The sequence below is a fragment of the Babylonia areolata genome, chromosome 21 (genome assembly GCF_041734735.1).
Source record: "Babylonia areolata isolate BAREFJ2019XMU chromosome 21, ASM4173473v1, whole genome shotgun sequence".
Lineage (NCBI taxonomy): Eukaryota > Metazoa > Mollusca > Gastropoda > Neogastropoda > Buccinidae > Babylonia > Babylonia areolata.
The window spans coordinates 1307431-1332330 of NC_134896.1; the positions used below are offsets into that span (position 1 = coordinate 1307431).

At 39.4% G+C, this 24900-nt stretch overlaps 1 protein-coding gene and 1 pseudogene across 1 annotated transcript in view; one reads left to right on the top strand and one right to left on the bottom strand.

Moving 5' to 3' along the window:
• Positions 1-24900, top strand: part of LOC143296017 (excitatory amino acid transporter 3-like) — an 86245-nt gene that overhangs the window by 9828 nt on the left and 51517 nt on the right. The window lies entirely within an intron of this gene.
• On the bottom strand, positions 25-6100 carry LOC143295669 (uncharacterized; annotated as a pseudogene).

Sequence of the window (24900 nt, forward strand, 5' to 3'; positions counted from 1 at the left end):
ACACACCCCGCCCACGCACCCCCCTCACACTCTCTGAAGTGGTTCCAATGAATTTGGCACAACAGGCTACCTACGTCCACAACCAGTCCTCCGACGTTTTTCTCTGGGTCGGTATGTGCACGCGCATCCCCCCCCCCCACCCCCGCCCCTGTAGTCCCTGCCCCACCAGCCCCCACTCCCACGAGCAGTTATCATTTGCACAACAGGCTGCCTGCCTACCTGGATAGAGCCGACCTGGGTAGCTGCCATTGGGCGCTCATCATTCGTTTCCTGTGTCGTTCAACCAGGTTTCAGTCACTCCGGGTATGTTCTTGTTTCCATAACCCACCCAACGCTGCCATCATGGATTACAGGATCTTTAACGAGCGTATTTGATCGTCTGCGTGTGAATGCATACACACGAAAGGGTTCAGGCATGGATTGCAGGATCTTTAACGTGCGTGTTTGATCGTCTGTGTGTGTAAGGGTTCAGGCATGGATTGCAGGATCTTTAACGTGCGTGTTTGATCGTCTGTGTGTGTAAGGGTTCAGGCATGGATTACAAGATTTTTAACGTGCATGTTTGATCGTCTCTCTCTCTCTCTCTCTCTCTCTCTCTCTCTCTCAAGACCTGATTAAGCGCGTTTGGTTACGATGCTGGTCAGGCATCTGCTTAGCAGATGCTGTGTAGCGTATATGGATTAGTCCGAACGCAGTGACCTCTCCTTGAGTGACCGCAACTGAACTGAGATATCCACGCGTATGTTCGGAGTATTGTTGGAAGTGTAAATACCTGCACATAAATATACCAGTGCAGCCAACAGAATGAAACATTTCAACTGACTCTACACACGATACACTCAGTGTGTTGAAAATTGTGTGATGTGTTTCCAAAGGAACCAGGCTGTAATGCGATACTTTGATATCAGAAAAAAGGAAGTATGTGTGGTAGGTATACGAGAAATTCTTTGAACGAACATCCTCTTCAGAGAAGTGGGCATTGTGCAAAGGAAAAGAAAAGTAAAGAAAAACAACAACGAAAAACAAACAAAAAACCGAACAAAAACACCAAACAACAACAAAACAGAACAACTGTGACATGTGCATGAAACAAAGGACTGTGTTGAACACAGAACAACTGTGACATGTGCATGGAACAAAGGACTGTTGAACACAGAACAACTGTGACATGTGCATGAAACAAAGGACTGTGTTGAACACAGAACAACTGTGACATGTGCATGAAACAAAGGACTGTGTTGAACACAGAACAACTGTGACATGTGCATGGAACAAAGGACTGTTGAACACAGAACAACTGTGACGTGCATGGAAACAAAGGACTGTGTTGAACACAGAACAACTGTGACATGTGCATGGAACAAAGGACTGTTGAACACAGAACAACTGTGACATGTGCATGGAAACAAAGGACTGCTGAACACAGAACAACTGTGACATGTGCATGGAACAAAGGACTGCTGAACACAGAACAACTGTGACATGTGCATGGAAACAAAGGACTGCTGAACACAGAACAACTGTGACATGTGCATGGAAACAAAGGACTGTGTTGAACACAGAACAACTGTGACATGTGCATGGAACAAAGGACTGTGTTGAACACAGAACAACTGTGACATGTGCATGGAACAAAGGATTGTGTTGAACACAGAACAACTGTGACATGTGCATGGAACAAAGGACTGTGTTGAACACAGAACAACTGTGACATGTGCATGGAACAAAGGACTGTTGAACACAGAACAACTGTGACATGTGCATGGAAACAAAGGACTGTGTTGAACACAGAACAACTGTGACATGTGCATGAAACAAAGGACTGTTGAACACAGAACAACTGTGACATGTGCATGAAACAAAGGACTGTGTTGAACACAGAACAACTGTGACATGTGCATGGAAACAAAGGACTGTGTTGAACACAGAACAACTGTGACATGTGCATGGAACAAAGGACTGTTGAACACAGAACAACTGTGACATGTGCATGAAACAAAGGACTGTGTTGAACACAGAACAACTGTGACATGTGCATGAAACAAAGGACTGTGTTGAACACAGAACAACTGTGACATGTGCATGGAAACAAAGGATTTTGTTGAAAACAGAACAACTGTGACATGTGCATGGAAACAAAGGGCTGTGTTGAACACAGAACAACTGTGACATGTGCATGGAACAAAGGACTGTCTTGAACACAGAACAACTGTGACATGTGCATGGAAACAAAGGACTTTGTTGAACACAGAACAGCTGTGACATGTGCATGAAACAAAGGATTGTGTTGAACACAGAACAACTGTGACATGTGCATGGAACAAAGGACTGCTGAACACAGAACAACTGTGACATGTGCATGGAAACAAAGGACTGCTGAACACAGAACAACTGTGACATGTGCATGGAACAAAGGACTGCTGAACACAGAACAACTGTGACATGTGCATGAAACAAAGGACTGTGTTGAACACAGAGCAACTGTGACGTGCATGGAAACAAAGGACTGTGTTGAACACAGAACAACTGTGACATGTGCATGGAACAAAGGACTGTGTTGAACACAGAACAACTGTGACATGTGCATGGAACAAAGGAGTGTTGAACACAGAACAACTGTGACATGTGCATGGAACAAAGGACTGTGTTGAACACAGAACAACTGTGACATGCATGGAACAAAGGACTGTGTTGAACACAGAACAACTGTGACATGTGCATGGAACAAAGGACTGTGCTGAACACAGAACAACTGTGACGTGCATGGAACAAAGGATTGTGTTGAACACAGAACAACTGTGACATGTGCATGGAACAAAGGATTGTGTTGAACACAGAACAACTGTGACACGTGCATGGAACAAAGGATTGTGTTGAACACAGAACAACTGTGACATGTGCATGAAACAAAGGACTGCTGAACACAGAACAACTGTGACATGTGCATGGAACAAAGGACTGTGTTGAACACAGAACAACTGTGACATGTGCATGAAACAAAGGACTGCTGAACACAGAACAACTGTGACATGTGCATGGAAACAAAGGACTTTGTTGAACACAGAACAACTGTGACATGTGCATGGAAACAAAGGACTTTGTTGAACACAGAACAACTGTGACATGTGCATGAAACAAAGGACTGTGTTGAACACAGAACAACTGTGACATGTGCATGGAACAAAGGACTGTGTTGAACACAGAACAACTGTGACATGTGCATGGAAACAAAGGACTGTGTTGAACACAGAACAACTGTGACATGTGCATGGAACAAAGGACTGTGTTGAACACAGAACCACTCTGGACATGCAACAGCTCAGTACACTTACAGCAATTTTCTTACAAGTATTTTTGTTGCATATCTGTTATGCATGTGTGTGTATGTGTGAACGTGTGTCTGCATGTTTTACATTTATTTGCTTTTTTATCATCATTGTTGTCTCTTTTTTGTGCGCTTAGAGTTGACTTCATCAAGATTTTGCTCCTTATGAATATTATTATTATTATTATTAGTAGTAGTATTTTTATGTATTTATCTATTATTTTTTATTTATTTATTTCATTTATTTATATTAAAAAATGTTATTTTATTATTATTTTTTTTCTCAAGGCCTGATAAAGCGCGTTGGGTTACGCTGCTGGTCAGGCATCTGCTTGGCAGATGTGGTGTAGCGTATATGGATTTGACCAAACACAGTGACGCCTCCTTGAACTACTGATACTGATACTGATCTTAGAAGTATTACATAAAATAAAGTACAACGTGTACAAATATAAGGACAGCTGAAAATATGGAAAAAATTTGCAATGGCTGAAAATACGTGCACAGACTCAGTGTTTGACTTATTAATACTCCGTGCTAAAAGTACATTTATTGGTGTTAAATCGAAAAGCGTATACCACATTTGCCTCCCTTTGAAGGCTGCCTTATTTCCCAAGAACCACAAATAAAGTGGCGACTTTATCAAACTGAAGTTGAACACAGGAAGCATGATAGTTACACCCTGACATACACCATCTCCAGTGATACCCTGACATACACCATCTCTAGTGATACCCTGACATACACCATCTCCAGTGATACCCTGACATACACCATCTCTAGTGATACCCTGCCATACACCATCTCTAGTGATACCCTGCCATACACCATCTCTAGTGATACCCTGCCATACACCATCTCTAGTGACACCCTGACATACACCATCTCTAGTGATACCCTGACGGTTGTTTGCATTGGTCAAATACTCACTTGTCGTTTGATTCTTTGCTTTTTGTTTGGCTAGTTTGATTTGTACTTGCTTGCTTTATTATTTTCCTCGTCAAATGGTATTTTTGTTCATGAACAAGATATGCATTGTAGTGAAATGCCTGTCTTCCCCTCCCCCATCTCCCCCCCCCTCCCCCATCTCCCCCCCCCTCCCCCATCTCCACGCCCCCTCACCCCCCCTCCTCCCCCTCACTGTCTGTCTTTCTCTCATATCATGAAATTTATATTATTCATTTATGATTATGTAATTCCACCTTCAGACAGCGACTATTCGCATACAGGTCCCCCCCCCCCCCTCTCTCTCTCTCTCTCTATCTCATCATTCCCATTAGTTTGAAGGTCATTTTCTGCAGTCGTTATGTGTCACAAAGACGAACAAAACAAAAAACAACAAACAAAGCAACAACAACAACAAAAAAACAAACAAACAAAACCGAGACACGAAGAATATAGGAAAATATAACAAGAAAGGAGGAATCCCCCTCCCATAAAAAATCGTAAAATCTGACTTGAAAATGTGAAATCAACTTCTTTGTAGTAACGATAGGACCCTCCCCCCCCCCCGTCCCCCACCATCCCCCGCCTCCCTCCCCCCCAAAAAACAAAACAAAACAAAAACAAACAAAAACCACACAAAAAACAAAAACAAACAACAACAACAAAAAACAAAAAAAAAACAACAACACCCCAAACTAACAACAACAACAAACAAAAAAAAAGACAAAAAACCCCCCCCCCCCAAAAAAAAAAAAAACATCTACGAAAAACGAACACACCCACACACACCCACACACACCCTTGAACTCCTACTGAAACATGGAAAACTGCAACATGGTTCAACACACACACACACCCTTGAACTCCTACTGAAACATGGAAAACTGCAACATGGTTCAACACACACACACACCCTTGAACTCCTACTGAAACATGGAAAACTGCAACATGGTTCAACACACACACACACCCTTGAACTCCTACTGAAACATGGAAAACTGCAACATAGTTCAAGACACACACACACACCCTTGAACTCCTACTGAAACATGGAAAACTGCAACATAGTTCAACACACACATCCTATCCTTCACAGCTCAGCCTCACAGAACTGAAGGGAATATAAATTCACTCAGCCCATAACTTTGAACACTCATACTCTCGCAAGGAAACAAGCAGATGAAAGTTTCGGGAAAAAAAAAAAAAAAACACCATAAAAAAAGAAGGGGGGGGGAGGGGGGGGGGGGGGAAGAAAAAAGAAAAAGAATGAAAAGTTTACTGCTTCCGTTTACTGCTGTGGCGGGTTACTCCTTTGAAGGAACATCGTTTTTCACTTTCTTTCTTTCTTTTTTTAATTTTTTTTTTATTCATTTCTTCTTCTTTTTTCTTTTCTTTTCTTTTCTTTTCTTTTTCTTTTTTTAAATTTTTTTTAACCACGTTTAAATTTCTGCTGGCTTGTGTGTGTGTGTGTGTGTGTGTGTTGAACTATGTTGCAGTTTTCCATGTTCCAGTCAGTTCACGGTTTTGTGTGTGTGTGTCTTGGGGGTGGGGGTGGGGGGTGCGTGCGTGTGTGTAAAACGATGTTGCAGTTTTCCATGCTCCAGTCGGAGTTCAAGGTCGTGTGTGTGTGTGTGTGTGTGGGGGTGTGTGTGGGTGTGTGTGTGTGTGTGTGTGTGTGTGTGTGTGTGTGTGTGTGTGTGTGCTTTCGTGTTCTTCAGAGGAGCGTTCTCAAAGGCAGTGTGATTTTCAGTGTGGCGCGCACCGTGGGTGGTTTTTCAATGGGGCGGTCGGAGAGAGCGGTGATGTTCATCTCTCACGCTTGGTTGCCATGCCGTCGCTTTCAGCTCTCTCAGCAATTATTTTTCGTGTCCCCGCCCCCCCAAAAAACAACAACTGAGTGGCCCATGTGCGTTAGTTCTCTGACTGACTGTCTGTCTGTCTGTCTGTGTTATGGAAAGTATGTTGGACGCGTTCGTCCATGTCCGAAGGAATCCATTAAAGTGTCAAAGCGTGAAAGCAGTCTGTGTGTGTGTGTGTGTGTGTGTGTGTGTTCAACGATGTTGTAGTCTTCCATGCTCCAGTAAGTGTCCAAGGTTGTGTGTGTGTGTGTGTGTGTCTCCATTTGTACTCTTCGGTGAGTATGTGCGTGTGAGTGGCCGCTCACAGCTTTGCAAAACGCGCCCCCCCCCCCCCCCCCTCCCACCTACATACCTTATTTATCTCGATCCTTCCATTGTGAATGTGTGTTTTGCTCGTTTTGTCCAAAGTGGTCATTTTGTATTTGTTTTCTGCTTGACATCGCTGTATTTCTTTGTGTGCGTGTGCGTGTGTGTGTGTGTGTGTCCGTGTGTGTGTGTGTCTGTGTGTGTGTGTGTGTCTGTGTGTCTATGTGTGTGCGTGTGTCTGTGTGTGTCTGTGTGTGTGTCTGTGTGTGTGTGTGTGTGTGTGTATCCGTGTGTGTGTGTGTGTGTGTCTGTGTGTGTGTGTGTGTGTGTGTGTGTCCGTGTGTGTGTGTGTGTGTCTGTGTGTGTGTGTGTCTGTGTGTCTGTGTGTGTGCGTGTGTCTGTGTGTGTCTGTGTGTCCGTGTGTGTGTGGTGTGTGTGTGTGAAAGATGCTCATGTATAATGCTTCAATGACCCCAGGGGGCGCTTAAATATAATTTTGTATTTACATGTTGTTGGTTTTTTTTGTTTTTGTTTGTTTTGTTTTTTTTACCTCAAAAGGCGGTTCTTATTTTTCTTATAATTATTATCATCCTTGTTGCTGTCGTTGTCGTCGTCGTTGTTGTTGTTCTGCTTATCATCATCATCATCGTCACCACCATTATCATTATTACTATTGCTATTATTATCATAATTATTATTGCCATTATTATCATCATCATCCTCTTCGTCGTCGTCGTCTTCGTTGTGAGGCACAATCCAGTTTTTGATAATTCAGTTACCGGTACGGGAGCCTAGCCCTGGACATAATTGTGTTGTAATTTGTTTTGCATTGCATTCTACTGTGCTGTACTGTGCTGTACTGTACTGTACTGTACTGCACTGTACTTTACTGCACTGTACTGTACTGTACTGCACTGTACTGTACTGTACTACACTGTACTGCACTGTACTGCACTGTATTATACTGCACTACACTGTACTGTACTGTACTGCACTGTACTGCACTGTATTATACTGCACTGCACTGTACTGCACTGTACTGCACTGTATTGCACTGTATTATACTGTACTGCACTGTACTGTACTGCACTGTACTGCACTGTATTATACTGCACTACACTGTACTGTACTGTACTGCACTGTACTGCACTGTATTATACTGCACTGCACTGTACTGCACTGTACTGCACTGTATTGCACTGTATTATACTGTACTGCACTGTACTGTACTGCACTGTACTGCACTGTATTATACTGCACTACACTGTACTGTACTGTACTGCACTGTACTGCACTGTATTATACTGCACTGCACTGTACTGCACTGTACTGCACTGTATTGCACTGTATTATACTGCACTGTACTGCACTGTACTGTACTGCACTGTACTGCACTGTACTGCACTGTATTATACTGCACTGTACTGTACTGTATTATACTGCACTGCACTGTACTGTACTGTATTATACTGCACTGTACTGTACTGTACTGTATTATACTGCACTGTACTGTACTGTACTGTATTATACTGCACTGCACTGTACTGTACTGTACTGTATTATACTGCACTGTACTGTACTGTATTATACTGCACTGTACTGTACTGCATTATACTGCACTGTACTGTACTGTACTGTATTATACTGCACTGCACTGTACTGTACTGTACTGTATTATACTGCACTGCACTGTACTGTACTGTATTATACTGCACTGTACTGTACTGTACTGTATTATACTGCACTGCACTGTACTGTACTGTACTGTATTATACTGCACTGTACTGTCCTGTATAAAACTGCACTGCACTGTACTGTATTATACTGCACTGTACTGTACTGTATTATACTGCACTGTACTGTACTGTATTATACTGTACTGTACTGTATTATACTGCACTGTACTGTACTGTATTATACTGCACTGCACTGTACTGTACTCTACTGTATTATACTGCACTGTACTGCACTGTACTGTACTGTATTATACTGCACTGCACTGTACTGTACTGTATTATACTGCACTGTACTGTACTGTACTGTATTATACTGCACTGCACTGTACTGTACTGTACTGTATTATACTGCACTGCACTGTCCTGTATAAAACTGCACTGCACTGTACTGTATTATACTGCACTGTACTGTACTGTATTATACTGTACTGTACTGTATTATACTGCACTGTACTGTACTGTATTATACTGTACTGTACTGTACTGTATTGGTTTAAATAAACTTTAATTATTCAACAATACACATGATTACAATGCATTGAATGACAAAAGAGCATCAACAAGCTTAAAGCTTATACTGTGCTCACAACGTTGCACTTCAATTTTATCATGACGGCAGATGAACCATATTATGACTTGTATGAAATAACATGCATAAACAGTAAGTAATGTAATGATGAAATAAAACAAATAAACAAACAGTACATAATATAGTAAAATAATGCTAATATCAATATTAATATGAGATTAAATTTGTTATCACCAAAGTAATTGACCTAATAGAAGAAAAACACGAAGAAGAACTGTACTGTATTATACTGCACTGCACTGTACTGTATTATACTGCACTGCACTGTACTGTACTGTATTATACTGCACTGTACTGTACTGTATTATACTGCACTGCACTGTACTGTACTGTATTATACTGCACTGTACTGTACTGTACTGTACTGTACTGTATTATACTGCACTGTACTGTACTGTACTGTATTATACTGCACTGTACTGTACTGTATTATACTGCACTGTACTGTACTGTACTGTATTATACTGCACTGTACTGTACTGTATTATACTGCACTGTACTGTTCTGTACTGTATTATACTGCACTGTACTGTACTGTACTGTATTATACTGCACTGTACTGTACTGTATTATACTGCACTGTACTGTAATGTATTATACTGCACTGTACTGTACTGTATTATACTACACTGTACTGTACTGTACTGTATTATACTGCACTGTACTGTACTGTATTATACTGCACTGTACTGTACTGTATTATACTGCACTGTACTGTATTATACTGCACTGCACTGTACTGTATTATACTGCACTGTACTGTACTGTACTGTATTATACTGCACTGTACTGTACTGTACTGTATTATACTGCACTGTACTGTACTGTACTGTATTATACTGCACTGTACTGTACTGTACTGTATTATACTGCACTGTACTGTACTGTACTGTATTATACGGCACTGTACTGTATTATACTGCACTGCACTGTACTGTACTGTATTATACTGCACTGCACTGTACTGTACTGTATTATACTGCACTGTACTTTATTCTACCGCACTGTACTGTACTGTATTATACTGCACTGCACTGTACTGTACTGTACTGTATTATACTGCACTGCACTGTACTGTACTGTACTGTATTATACTGCACTGTACTGTACTGTATTATACTGCACTGCACTGTACTGTATTATACTGCACTGTACTGTACTGTATTATACTGCACTGCACTGTACTGTACTGTACTGTATTATACTGCACTGTACTGTACTGTATTATACTGCACTGTACTGTACTGTACTGTATTATACTGCACTGTACTGTACTGTATTATACTGCACTGCACTGTACTGTACTGTATTATACTGCACTGTACTGTACTGTATTATAGTGCACTGCACTGTACTGTACTGTATTATACTGCACTGTACTGCACTGTGTTATACTGCACTGCACTGTACTGTACTGTATTATACTGCACTGTACTGCACTGTACTGTACTGTATTATACTGCACTGTACTGTACTGTACTGTATTATACTGCACTGCACTGTACTGTACTGTATTATACTGCACTGTACTGTACTGTACTGTATTATACTGCACTGTACTGTACTGTATTATACTGCACTGCACTGTACTGTACTGTATTATACTGCACTGTACTGTACTGTATTATACTGCACTGTACTGTACTGTACTGTATTATACTGCACTGTACTGTACTGTACTGTATTATACTGCACTGCACTGTACTGTACTGTACTGTATTATACTGCACTGTACTGTACTGTATTATACTGCACTGCACTGTACTGTACTGTACTGTATTATACTGCACTGTACTGTACTGTATTATACTGCACTGCACTGCACTGTACTGTACTGTATTATACTGCACTGTACTGTATTATACTGCACTGCACTGCACTGTACTGTACTGTATTATACTGCACTGTACTGTACTGTACTGTATTATACTGCACTGTACTGTACTGTACTGTATTATACTGCACTGCACTGTACTGTACTGTACTGTATTATACTGCACTGCACTGTCCTGTATAAAACTGCACTGCACTGTACTGTATTATACTGCACTGTACTGTACTGTATTATACTGTACTGTACTGTATTATACTGCACTGTACTGTACTGTATTATACTGTACTGTACTGTACTGTATTGGTTTAAATAAACTTTAATTATTCAACAATACACATGATTACAATGCATTGAATGACAAAAGAGCATCAACAAGCTTAAAGCTTATACTGTGCTCACAACGTTGCACTTCAATTTTATCATGACGGCAGATGAACCATATTATGACTTGTATGAAATAACATGCATAAACAGTAATTAATGTAATGATGAAATAAAACAAATAAACAAACAGTACATAATATAGTAAAATAATGCTAATATCAATATTAATATGAGATTAAATTTGTTATCACCAAAGTAATTGACCTAATAGAAGAAAAACACGAAGAAGAACTGTATTGTATTATACTGCACTGCACTGTACTGTATTATACTGCACTGCACTGTACTGTACTGTATTATACTGCACTGTACTGTACTGTACTGTATTATACTGCACTGTACTGTACTGTACTGTATTATACTGCACTGTACTGTACTGTATTATACTGCACTGTACTGTACTGTACTGTATTATACTGCACTGTACTGTACTGTATTATACTGCACTGTACTGTACTGTACTGTATTATACTGCACTGTACTGTACTGTATTATACTGCACTGTACTGTACTGTACTGTATTATACTGCACTGTACTGTACTGTATTATACTGCACTGTACTGTACTGTATTATACTGCACTGTACTGTACTGTATTATACTACACTGTACTGTACTGTACTGTATTATACTGCACTGTACTGTACTGTATTATACTGCACTGTACTGTACTGTATTATACTGCACTGTACTGTATTATACTGCACTGCACTGTACTGTATTATACTGCACTGTACTGTACTGTATTATACTGCACTGTACTGTACTGTACTGTATTATACTGCACTGTACTGTACTGTACTGTATTATACTGCACTGTACTGTATTATACTGCACTGCACTGTACTGTACTGTATTATACTGCACTGCACTGTACTGTACTGTATTATACTGCACTGCACTGTACTTTATTATACTGCACTGTACTGTACTGTATTATACTGCACTGCACTGTACTGTACTGTACTGTATTATACTGCACTGCACTGTACTGTACTGTACTGTATTATACTGTACTGTACTGTATTATACTGCACTGCACTGTACTGTATTATACTGCACTGTACTGTACTGTATTATACTGCACTGCACTGTACTGTACTGTACTGTATTATACTGCACTGTACTGTACTGTATTATACTGCACTGTACTGTACTGTACTGTATTATACTGCACTGTACTGTACTGTATTATACTGCACTGCACTGTACTGTACTGTATTATACTGCACTGTACTGTACTGTATTATACTGTACTGCACTGTACTGTACTGTATTATACTGCACTGTACTGTACTGTACTGTATTATACTGCACTGCACTGTACTGTACTGTATTATACTGCACTGTACTGTACTGTATTATACTGCACTGTACTGTTCTGTACTGTACTATACTGCACTGTACTGTACTGTACTGTATTATACTGCACTGTACTGTACTGTATTATACTGCACTGTACTGTAATGTATTATACTGCACTGTACTGTACTGTACTGTATTATACTGCACTGTACTGTACTGTATTATACTGCACTGTACTGTACTGTATTATACTGCACTGTACTGTATTATACTGCACTGCACTGTACTGTATTATACTGCACTGTACTGTACTGTATTATACTGCACTGTACTGTACTGTACTGTATTATACTGCACTGTACTGTACTGTACTGTATTATACGGCACTGTACTGTATTATACTGCACTGCACTGTACTGTACTGTATTATACTGCACTGCACTGTACTGTACTGTATTATACTGCACTGCACTGTACTTTATTATACTGCACTGTACTGTACTGTATTATACTGCACTGCACTGTACTGTACTGTACTGTATTATACTGCACTGCACTGTACTGTACTGTACTGTATTATACTGCACTGTACTGTACTGTATTATACTGCACTGCACTGTACTGTATTATACTGCACTGTACTGTACTGTATTATACTGCACTGCACTGTACTGTACTGTACTGTATTATACTGCACTGTACTGTACTGTATTATACTGCACTGTACTGTACTGTACTGTATTATACTGCACTGTACTGTACTGTATTATACTGCACTGCACTGTACTGTACTGTATTATACTGCACTGTACTGCACTGTACTGTACTGTATTATACTGCACTGTACTGTACTGTATTATACTGCACTGCACTGTACTGTACTGTATTATACTGCACTGTACTGTACTGTACTGTATTATACTGCACTGCACTGTACTGTACTGTATTATACTGCACTGTACTGTACTGTATTATACTGCACTGTACTGTACTGTACTGTATTATACTGCACTGCACTGTACTGTACTGTATTATACTGCACTGTACTGTACTGTATTATACTGCACTGCACTGTACTGTACTGTACTGTATTATACTGCACTGTACTGTACTGTATTATACTGCACTGCACTGCACTGTACTGTACTGTATTATACTGCACTGTACTGTATTATACTGCACTGCACTGCACTGTACTGTACTGTATTATACTGCACTGTACTGTACTGTACTGTATTATACTGCACTGTACTGTACTGTATTATACTGCACTGCACTGTACTGTACTGTACTGTATTATACTGCACTGCACTGTACTGTATTGTACTGCACTGTACTGTACTGTACTGTACTGTATTATACTGCACTGTACTGTACTGTACTGCACTGCACTGTACTGTACTGTACTGTATTATACTGCACTGTACTGTACTGTATTATACTGCACTGCACTGTACTGTACTGTATTATACTGCACTGTACTGTACTGTATTATACTGCACTGCACTGTACTGCACTGTACTGTACTGTATTATACTGCACTGCACTGTACTGCACTGTACTGTACTGTATTATACTGCACTGCACTGTACTGTATTATACTGCACTGTACTGTACTGTACTGTATTATACTGCACTGTACTGTACTGTACTGTACTGTATTATACTGCACTGCACTGTACTGTACTGTACTGTACTGTATTATACTGCACTGTACTGTACTGTGTTATACTGCACTGTACTGTACTGTACTGTATTATACTGCACTGCACTGTACTGTATTATACTGCACTGTACTGTACTGTATTATACTGTACTGTACTGTACTGTATTATACTGCACTATACTGTACTGTATTATACTGCACTGCACTGTACTGTACTGTAATGTACTGTACTGCACTGTACTGTACTGTGTTATACTGCACTGTACTGTACTGTACTGTATTATACTGCACTGTACTGTACTGTATTATACTGCACTGTACTGTACTGTATTATACTGCACTGTACTGTACTGTACTGTATTATACTGCACTGCACTGTACTGTACTGTATTATACTGCACTGTACTGTACTGTACTGTATTATACTGCACTGTACTGTACTGTATTATACTGCACTGCACTGTACTGTACTGTACTGTATTATACTGCACTGTACTGTACTGTATTATAGTGCACTGCACTGTACTGTACTGTATTATACTGCACTGTACTGCACTGTGTTATACTGCACTGCACTGTACTGTACTGTATTATACTGCACTGTACTGCACTGTACTGTACTGTATTATACTGCGCTGTACTGTACTGTACTGTATTATACTGCACTGTACTGTACTGTACTGTATTATACTGCACTGTACTGTACTGTATTATACTGCACTGCACTGTACTGTACTGTATTATACTGCACTGTACTGTATTATACTGCACTGTACTGTACTGTACTGTATTATACTGCACTGTACTGTACTGTATTATACTGCACTGCACTGTACTGTACTGTATTATACTGCACTGTACTGTACTGTACTGTATTATACTGCACTGTACTGTACTGTATTATACTGCACTGCACTGTACTGTACTGTACTGTATTATACTGCACTGTACTGTACTGTATTATACTGCACTGCACTGTACTGTACTGTACTGTATTATACTGCACTGTACTGTATTATACTGCACTGCACTGCACTGTACTGTACTTTATTATACTGCACTGTACTGTACTGTACTGTATTATACTGCACTGTACTCTACTGTATTATACTGCACTGCACTGTACTGTACTGTACTGTATTATACTGCACTGTACTGTACTGTATTATACTACACTGTACTGTACTGTACTGTATTATACTGCACTGTACTGTACTGTACTGTACTGCACTGTACTGTACTGTACTGTATTATACTGCACTGTACTGTACTGTATTATACTGCACTGTACTGTACTGTATTATACTGCACTGTACTGTACTGTACTGTATTATACTGCACTGCACTGTACTGCACTGTACTGTACTGTATTATACTGCACTGCACTGTACTGTATTATACTGCACTGTACTGTACTGTATTATACTGCACTGTACTGTACTGTAATGTATTATACTGCACTGTACTGTACTGTGTTATACTGTACTGTACTGTACTGTACTGTATTATACTGCACTGCACTGTACTGTATTATACTGCACTGTACTGTACTGTATTATACTGTACTGTACTGTACTGTATTATACTGCACTATACTGTACTGTATTATACTGCACTGCACTGTACTGTACTGTAATGTACTGTACTGCACTGTACTGTACTGTGTTATACTGCACTGTACTGTACTGTACTGTATTATACTGCACTGTACTGTACTGTATTATACTGCACTGTACTGTACTGTATTATACTGCACTGCACTGTACTGTACTGTACTGCACTGTACTGCACTGTACTGCACTGTACTGTACTGTATTATACTGCACTGCACTGTACTGTACTGTACTGTGTTATACTGCACTGTACTGTACTGTATTATACTGCACTGTACTGTACTGTGTTATACTGCACTGTACTGCACTGTACTGCACTGTATTATACTGCACTGTACTGTACTGTACTGTATTATACTGCACTGCACTGTACTGTATTATACTTCACTGCACTGTACTGTACTGTATTATACTGCACTGTACTGTACTGTACTGTATTATACTGCACTGTACTGTACTGTATTATACTGCACTGCACTGTACTGTACTGTACTGTATTATACTGCACTGTACTGTACTGTACTGTATTATACTGCACTGTACTGTATTATACTGCACTGCACTGTACTGTACTGTACTGTATTATACTGCACTGTACTGTACTGTATTATACTGCACTGCACTGCACTGTACTGTACTGTAATATACTGCACTGTACTGTACTGTATTATACTGCACTGCACTGCACTGTACTGTACTGTATTATACTGCACTGTACTGTACTGTACTGTATTATACTGCACTGTACTGTACTGTATTATACTGCACTGCACTGTACTGTACTGTACTGTATTATACTGCACTGTACTGTACTGTATTATACTGCACTGTACTGTACTGTACTGTACTGTACTGTATTATACTGCACTGTACTGTACTGTACTGTACTGTATTATACTGCACTGTACTGTACTGTATTATACTGCACTGCACTGTACTGTACTGTACTGTATTATACTGCACTGTACTGTACTGTATTATACTGCACTGCACTGTACTGTACTGTATTATACTGCACTGCACTGTACTGTATTATACTGCACTGCACTGTACTGCACTGTACTGTATTATACTGCACTGCACTGTACTGTATTATACTGCACTGTACTGTACTGTATTATACTGCACTGTACTGTACTGTACTGTATTATACTGCACTCTACTGTACTGTACTGTATTATACTGCACTGTACTGTACTGTATTATACTGCACTGTACTGTACTGTGTTATACTGCACTGTACTGTACTGTACTGTATTATACTGCACTGCACTGTACTGTATTATACTGTACTGTACTGTACTGTATTATCCTGCACTGTACTGTACTGTATTATACTGCACTGCACTGTACTGTACTGTAATGTACTGTACTGCACTGTACTGCACTGTGTTATACTGCACTGTACTGTACTGTACTGTATTATACTGCACTGTACTGTACTGTATTATACTGCACTGTACTGTACTGTATTATACTGCACTGCACTGTACTGTACTGTATTATACTGCACTGTACTGTACTGTACTGTATTATACTGCACTGTACTGTACTGTACTGTACTGTATTATACTGCACTGTACTGTACTGTATCATACTGCACTGCACTGTACTGTACTGTATTATACTGCACTGCACTGTACTGTACTGTATTATACTGCACTGTACTGTACTGTATTATACTGCACTGTACTGTACTGTACTGTATTATACTGCACTGCACTGTACTGTACTGTATTATACTGCACTGCACTGTACTGTACTGTACTGTATTATACTGCACTGTACTGTACTGTATTATACTGCACTGCACTGCACTGTACTGTACTGTATTATACTGCACTGTACTGTATTATACTGCACTGCACTGCACTGTACTGTACTGTATTATACTGCACTGTACTGTACTGTACTGTATTATACTGCACTGTACTGTACTGTATTATACTGCACTGCACTGTACTGTACTCTACTGTATTATACTGCACTGTACTGTACTGTATTATACTGCACTGTACTGTACTGTACTGTACTGTATTATACTGCACTGTACTGTACTGTACTGCACTGCACTGTACTGTACTGTACTGTATTATACTGCACTGTACTGTACTGTATTATACTGCACTGCACTGTACTGTACTGTATTATACTGTACTGTACTGTACTGTATTATACTGCACTGCACTGTACTGCACTGTACTGTACTGTATTATACTGCACTGCACTGTACTGCACTGTACTGTACTGTATTATACTGCACTGCACTGTACTGTATTATACTGCACTGTACTGTACTGTACTGTATTATACTGCACTGTACTGTACTGTACTGTACTGTATTATACTGCACTGTACTGTACTGTGTTATACTGCACTGTACTGTACTGTACTGTATTATACTGCACTGCACTGTACTGTATTATACTGCACTGTACTGTACTGTATTATACTGTACTGTACTGTACTGTATTATACTGCACTATACTGTACTGTATTATACTGCACTGCACTGTACTGTACTGTAATGTACTGTACTGCACTGTGCTGTACTGTGTTATACTGCACTGTACTGTACTGTACTGTATTATACTGCACTGTACTGTACTGTATTATACTGCACTGTACTGTACTGTATTATACTGCACTGTACTGTACTGTACTGTATTATACTGCACTGCACTGTACTGTACTGTATTATACTGCACTGTACTGTACTGTACTGTATTATACTGCACTGTACTGTACTGTATTATACTGCACTGCACTGTACTGTACTGTACTGTATTATACTGCACTGTACTGTACTGTATTATAGTGCACTGCACTGTACTGTACTGTATTATACTGCACTGTACTGCACTGTGTTATACTGCACTGCACTGTACTGTACTGTATTATACTGCACTGTACTGCACTGTGTTATACTGCACTGCACTGTACTGTACTGTATTATACTGCACTGTACTGCACTGTACTGTACTGTATTATACTGCGCTGTACTGTACTGTACTGTATTATACTGCACTGTACTGTACTGTACTGTATTATACTGCACTGTACTGTACTGTATTATACTGCACTGCACTGTACTGTACTGTATTATACTGCACTGCACTGTACTGTACTGTATTATACTGCACTGTACTGTATTATACTGCACTGTACTGTACTGTACTGTATTATACTGCACTGTACTGTACTGTACTGTATTATACTGCACTGCACTGTACTGTACTGTACTGTATTATACTGCACTGTACTGTACTGTACTGTATTATACTGCACTGTACTGTACTGTATTATACTGCACTGCACTGTACTGTACTGTACTGTATTATACTGCACTGTACTGTACTGTATTATACTGCACTGCACTGTACTGTACTGTACTGTATTATACTGCACTGTACTGTATTATACTGCACTGCACTGCACTGTACTGTACTTTATTATACTGCACTGTACTGTACTGTACTGTATTATACTGCACTGTACTGTACTGTATTATACTGCACTGCACTGTACTGTACTGTACTGTATTATACTGCACTGTACTGTACTGTATTATACTACACTGTACTGTACTGTACTGTACTGTACTCTACTGCACTGTACTGTACTGTACTGTACTGCACTGTACTGTACTGTACTGTATTATACTGCACTGTACTGTACTGTATTATACTGCACTGCACTGTACTGTACTGTATTATACTGCACTGTACTGTACTGTACTGTATTATACTGCACTGCACTGTACTGCACTGTACTGTACTGTATTATACTGCACTGCACTGTACTGTATTATACTGCACTCTACTGTACTGTATTATACTGCACTGTACTGTACTGTACTGTATTATACTGCACTGTACTGTACTGTGTTATACTGTACTGTACTGTACTGTACTGTATTATACTGCACTGCACTGTACTGTATTATACTGCACTGTACTGTACTGTATTATACTGTACTGTACTGTACTGTATTATACTGCACTATACTGTACTGTATTATACTGCACTGCACTGTACTGTACTGTAATGTACTGTACTGCACTGTACTGTACTGTGTTATACTGCACTGTACTGTACTGTACTGTATTATACTGCACTGTACTGTACTGTATTATACTGCACTGTACTGTACTGTATTATACTGCACTGTACTGTACTGTACTGTACTGCACTGTACTGCACTGTACTGCACTGTACTGTACTGTATTATACTGCACTGCACTGCACTGTACTGTACTGTACTGTGTTATACTGCACTGTACTGTACTGTATTATACTGCACTGTACTGTACTGTGTTATACTGCACTGTACTGCACTGTACTGCACTGTATTATACTGCACTGTACTGTACTGTATTATACTGCACTGCACTGTACTGTATTATACTTCACTGCACTGTACTGTACTGTATTATACTGCACTGTACTGTACTGTACTGTATTATACTGCACTGTACTGTACTGTATTATACTGCACTGCACTGTACTGTACTGTACTGTATTATACTGCACTGTACTGTACTGTACTGTATTATACTGCACTGTACTGTATTATACTGCACTGCACTGTACTGTACTGTACTGTATTATACTGCACTGTACTGTACTGTATTATACTGCACTGCACTGCACTGTACTGTACTGTAATATACTGCACTGTACTGTACTGTATTATACTGCACTGCACTGCACTGTACTGTACTGTATTATACTGCACTGTACTGTACTGTACTGTATTATACTGCACTGTACTGTACTGTATTATACTGCACTGCACTGTACTGTACTGTACTGTATTATGCTGCACTGTACTGTACTGTATTATACTGCACTGTACTGTACTGTACTGTACTGTATTATACTGCACTGTACTGTACTGTACTGTACTGTATTATACTGCACTGTACTGTACTGTATTATACTGCACTGCACTGTACTGTACTGTACTGTATTATACTGCACTGTACTGTACTGTATTATACTGCACTGCACTGTACTGTACTGTATTATACTGCACTGCACTGTACTGTATTATACTGCACTGCACTGTACTGCACTGTACTGTATTATACTGCACTGCACTGTACTGTATTATACTGCACTGTACTGTACTGTATTATACTGCACTGTACTGTACTGTACTGTATTATACTGCACTCTACTGTACTGTACTGTATTATACTGCACTGTACTGTACTGTATTATACTGCACTGTACTGTACTGTGTTATACTGCACTGTACTGTACTGTACTGTATTATACTGCACTGCACTGTACTGTATTATACTGTACTGTACTGTACTGTATTATCCTGCACTGTACTGTACTGTATTATACTGCACTGCACTGTACTGTACTGTAATGTACTGTACTGCACTGTACTGCACTGTGTTATACTGCACTGTACTGTACTGTACTGTATTATACTGCACTGTACTGTACTGTATTATACTGCACTGTACTGTACTGTATTATACTGCACTGTACTGTACTGTACTGTATTATACTGCACTGTACTGTACTGTACTGTATTATACTGCACTGTACTGTACTGTATCATACTGCACTGCACTGTACTGTACTGTATTATACTGCACTGTACTGTACTGTATTATACTGCACTGTACTGTACTGTACTGTATTATACTGCACTGTACTGTACTGTACTGTATTATACTGCACTGCACTGTACTGTACTGTACTGTATTATACTGCACTGCACTGTACTGTACTGTATTATACTGCACTGTACTGTATTATACTGCACTGCACTGTACTGTACTGTACTGTATTATACTGCACTGTACTGTACTGTATTATACTGCACTGCACTGCACTGTACTGTACTGTATTATACTGCACTGTACTGTATTATACTGCACTGCACTGCACTGTACTGTACTGTATTATACTGCACTGTACTGTACTGTATTATACTGCACTGTACTGTACTGTATTATACTGCACTGCACTGTACTGTACTGTACTGTATTATACTGCACTGTACTGTACTGTATTATACTGCACTGTACTGTACTGTACTATACTGTATTATACTGCACTGTACTGTACTGTATTATACTGCACTGTACTGTACTGTACTGTATTATACTGCACTGCACTGTACTGTACTGTATTATACTGCACTGTACTGTACTGTATTATACTGCACTGCACTGTACTGCACTGTACTGTACTGTATTATACTGCACTGTACTGTATTATACTGCACTGTACTGTACTGTATTATACTGCACTGTACTGTACTGTACTGTACTGTATTATACTGCACTGTACTGTACTGTGTTATACTGCACTGTACTGTACTGTACTGTATTATACTGCACTGCACTGTACTGTATTATACTGCACTGTACTGTACTGTATTATACTGTACTGTACTGTACTGTATTATACTGCACTATACTGTACTGTATTATACTGCACTGCACTGTACTGTACTGTAATGTACTGTACTGTACTGTGTTATACTGCACTGTACTGTACTGTACTGTATTATACTGCACTGTACTGTACTGTATTATACTGCACTGTACTGTACTGTACTGTATTATACTGCACTGTACTGTACTGTATTATACTGCACTGCACTGTACTGTACTGTAATGTACTGTACTGCACTGTACTGCACTGTACTGTACTGTATTATACTGCACTGCACTGTACTGTACTGTACTGTGTTATACTGCACTGTACTGTACTGTATTATACTGCACTGCACTGTACTGTATTATACTGCACTGTACTGTACTGTACTGTATTATACTGCACTGTACTGTACTGTATTATACTGCACTGTACTGTACTGTACTGTATTATACTGCACTGTACTGTACTGTGTTATACTGCACTGTACTGTACTGTATTATACTGCACTGTACTGTACTGTACTGTATTATACTGTACTGTATTGTACTGTATTATACTGCACTGTACTGTACTGTATTATACTGCACTGTACTGTACTGTACTGTGTTATACTGCACTGTACTGCACTGTACTGCACTGTATTATACTGCACTGTACTGTACTGTACTGTATTATACTGCACTGCACTGTACTGTATTATACTGCACTGCACTGTACTGTACTGTATTATACTGCACTGTACTGTACTGTACTGTATTATACTGCACTGTACTGTACTGTATTATACTGCACTGCACTGTACTGTACTGTACTGTATTATACTGCACTGTACTGTACTGTACTGTATTATACTGCACTGTACTGTACTGTATTATACTGCACTGCACTGTACTGTACTGTATTATACTGCACTGTACTGTACTGTATTATACTGCACTGCACTGCACTGTACTGTACTGTAATATACTGCACTGTACTGTACTGTATTATACTGCACTGCACTGCACTGTACTGTACTGTATTATACTGCACTGTACTGTACTGTACTGTATTATACTGCACTGCACTGTACTGTACTGTACTGTATTATACTGCACTGTACTGTACTGTATTATACTGCACTGTACTGTACTGTACTGTATTATACTGCACTGTACTGTACTGTACTGTACTGTATTATACTGCACTGTACTGTACTGTACTGTATTATACTGCACTGCACTGTACTGTACTGTACTGTATTATACTGCACTGTACTGTACTGTATTATACTGCATTGCACTGTACTGTACTGTATTATACTGCACTGCACTGTACTGCACTGTACTGTACTGTATTATACTGCACTGCACTGTACTGTATTATACTGCACTGTACTGTACTGTATTATACTGCACTCTACTGTACTGTACTGTATTATACTGCACTGTACTGTACTGTATTATACTGCACTGTACTGTACTGTGTTATACTGCACTGTACTGTACTGTACTGTATTATACTGCACTGCACTGTACTGTATTATACTGTACTGTACTGTACTGTATTATACTGTACTGTACTGTACTGTATTATAATGCACTGTACTGTACTGTATTATACTGCACTGCACTGTACTGTACTGTAATGTACTGTACTGCACTGTACTGCACTGTACTGTACTGTGTTATACTGCACTGTACTGTACTGTACTGTATTATACTGCACTGTACTGTACTGTATTATACTGCACTGTACTGTACTCTATTATACTGCACTGTACTGTACTGTACTGTACTGTACTGTATTATACTGCACTGTACTGTACTGTATTATACTGCACTGCACTGTACTGTACTGTACTGCACTGTACTGCACTGTACTGTACTGTATTATACTGCACTGCACTGTACTGTACTGTACTGTGTTATACTGCACTGTACTGTACTGTATTATACTGCTCTGCACTACACTGTACTGTATTATACTGCACTGTACTGTACTGTACTGTATTATACTGCACTGTACTGTACTGTATTATACTGCACTGTACTGTACTGTACTGTATTATACTGCACTGTACTGTACTGTGTTATACTGCACTGTACTGTACTGTATTATACTGCACTGTACTGTACTGTACTGTATTATACTGCACTGTACTGTACTGTATTATACTGCACTGTACTGTACTGTACTGTGTTATACTGCACTGTACTGCACTGTACTGCACTGTACTGTACTGCACTGCACTGTACTGTACTGTATTATACTGCACTGTACTGTACTGTATTATAGTGCACTGCACTGTACTGCACTGTGTTATACTGCACTGTACTGTACTGTACTGTATTATACTGCACTGTACTGTACTGTACTGTATTATACTGCACTGTACTGTACTGTACTGTACTGTATTATACTGCACTGTACTGTACTGTAATGTACTGTACTGCAGTGTATTATACTGCACTGTACTGTACTGTGTTATACTGCACTGTACTGTACTGTAATGTACTGTACTGCACTGTACTGTACTGTATTATACTGCACTGCACTGTACTGTGTTATACTGTACTGTACTGTACTGTACTGTATTATACTGCACTGCACTGTACTGTACTGTATTATACTGCACTGTACTGTACTGTACTGTGTTATACTGCACTGTACTGTACTGTATTATACTGCACTGTACTGTACTGTACTGTATTATACTGCACTGCACTGCACTGTACTGTACTGTATTATACTGCACTGTACTGCACTGTACTGTACTGTATTATACTGCACTGCACTGCACTGTACTGTACTGTACTGTATTATACTGCACTGTACTGTACTGTATTATACTGCACTGCACTGCACTGTACTGTACTGTATTATACTGCACTGTACTGTACTGTATTATACTGCACTGTACTGTACTGTACTGTACTGTATTATAC